Source organism: Physeter macrocephalus, chromosome 21, assembly GCF_002837175.3.
Source record: "Physeter macrocephalus isolate SW-GA chromosome 21, ASM283717v5, whole genome shotgun sequence".
Taxonomy (NCBI): Eukaryota; Metazoa; Chordata; class Mammalia; order Artiodactyla; family Physeteridae; genus Physeter; species Physeter macrocephalus.
The window spans coordinates 114,033,330-114,035,644 of NC_041234.1; the positions used below are offsets into that span (position 1 = coordinate 114,033,330).

At 42.9% G+C, this 2,315-nt stretch overlaps 1 pseudogene; it reads right to left on the reverse strand.

The window, feature by feature from the left end:
* Positions 1 to 348: 348 nt before the first annotated feature.
* Positions 349 to 1,928, reverse strand: LOC112066125 (transcription factor 7-like 1; annotated as a pseudogene).
* Between the last annotated feature and the right edge of the window lie 387 nt (positions 1,929 to 2,315).

The window sequence follows — 2,315 nt, forward strand, 5'->3', positions numbered from 1 at the left end:
GGGGAAGCCGGACGCAGGGGGCTGATGGGAAGAAAGAGGAGGGCAGAGAGTCCAGGAGGTAGAGACACAGGTGCCTTCTGCCCAGGTGCATCCACCGCTGCACATACAGGAAGAATAACACACTACTTTTCAGTTCTCGTTTTTGTTTTGTTTTTTAAAAAAGCCTTAAGATCAGCTACTGGTTACATCTACAAAACGTAAAGTGCTGCTGTTACCAGTCACTTTACAGAACAGTCCGGAGTGGTCAAATATTGACCAATAAAGTTCCCCTTTTTATTTTCTTCTTCTTCGGCTGCATCATTACTACTCGACGAGTCACGTGACAGCCTGCATAGGTCAGGGGGCAGCTTAGTGGGCAGGCTTGGTGACCAAGGAGAGAGGCTGGGCCTGGAGCACGGGGAGGGCCTGGTGGGCATGCAGCGTGGCTGGGAAGGAAGGGGGGGACGTCAGCAGAGCTGTGGGCACGGACCCCACGGGGAGGGGCCGGGACAGGAGGGGGGGCTGGCTGCCCATCTGGCCAGAGGAGGTGGCGGCAGCCTTCGCTGACAGGAAGGCAGCTGAGTGGAGAGCCAGCTGGGCCTGGGTCTCTGGCTTGGTGGTGACGGAGAGGGGCTGGGCTTGCTCCGAGTGGGTGGCGGCCGGCCGGGGCAGCCGGGGAGGCCAAGGCCGTGGAGGGCGTGGCCGGCGAGTCCAGCATGCTGCCGTGGGAGGAGGCAGGGCTGTCACAGGGCTTCTCCGGGGCAGGTACCTGACACATGGCTTCTTCCTTTTGGAGGCCAGAGCACCTTCTGCCTCCTGGACTTGCTGCTGGGAGGGGGTCTGGGACAGCTGCTTTTCTCACTTCCTCTTCTTTTTCTTACCGTAGTTGTCCCGGACTAGTTCAACTTCTTATCTCATAGATAGCAAAGTGAATTATAGACAACAAATCAAATATGATTTTTAAAAACATTTTTTGGCTGCGCCGCACGACTTGTGGGATCTTAGTTTCCCGAAGCGCAGAGTCCTAACCAGGGATCACCAGGGAACTCCCTCAAATGTGATTATTAAATGTGTATTTTTAATGAAATTTAATTTTGTGATAGTATAAATAAAACCGTTTATGTTTCTGTTACTACTTTCCAGATTCCAAAAGGGTCTTTACATATGTTGCCTCACTGAATTCTCATGAAATTCTGTGATATACAATTCATAATATTTTTATAGAGTAAGATTGTTGTGAGGGTCAAGGGTGATAATCTACATATAAGCACTAAGCTCTCTGCCAGAAAATGTAAGTAAGCATCAAGTGTTAATGATTATCATTATTATCATTTTTTTCTTATTTGCAACAACATATCAAATAACTGATCTATGGTATCAATTATTTTATTATTTTTCATAATTTTCTTAATAACATTGCAAATTATTTTTCACCATTGTTAGTGATACCAGGCAACGGAACATAAAAAAACAAAAGTAATACCTTCTCCATTACCCTTCATTTCATACTTCTTCTTTAATCAATATTAATTGCCTAGTTCATTTTATTCAACATTTGCCACATTTAGAAATATGTATAATACTCCAAAATTACATGTATTCATGCAAGTCATTGTATAGAATCAAATATTGTGATGATAACAGCATTTATGTTTCTCTGTCTCTTCAAAGCCAGTCCATAAAGTTTGGCCTTGGTAGCTTCTGAAAACATGGGATCATGTGAGTTTTTCTCACTGACTTCAACACTTGTCCATTAGCTGGGCTGTTACCTGAGCTTTCAGGTAATCAGTTTGGAGTAATTTTCCAAGGGAGGTTATAGAGTTTGACTAAGGCTACATCTTGATCCGGTGACTCACCGGAGACCTCGAAACAAAATAGCATTTTTACCAAGTAGAATTAATCTTACATAATCCATCTTTTTCATTAAATAACTCACCATGAACCTCCATCTGGGTGAAAGTAAGTAATGCCTTTTTTTTGGGGGGGGGTGTTGAAAATTATTTTATTTTTCCAGTTTTACTGAGATATAATTAACAAAGAGCACTGTGTAAGTTCAAGGGGTACAGCATAATGACTTGACACACATATACTGCAAAATGATTACCACAAGAGGTTTGGTTAACACTCATCACCTCATATAGTTATAAAAAAATGTTTTTTCCTTGTGAGAACTTTATTATTTGCTCTCTTAGCAACTTTCAAATATACCACACAGCAATGTTAACTATAGTCATCATGTTTTATATTACATCCCCAATACTTATTTTGTAACTGTAAGTGTATAACTTTTTACCACCTTCATCCAGTTCTCCCAATCCCATCCTCTGCCTCAGCTA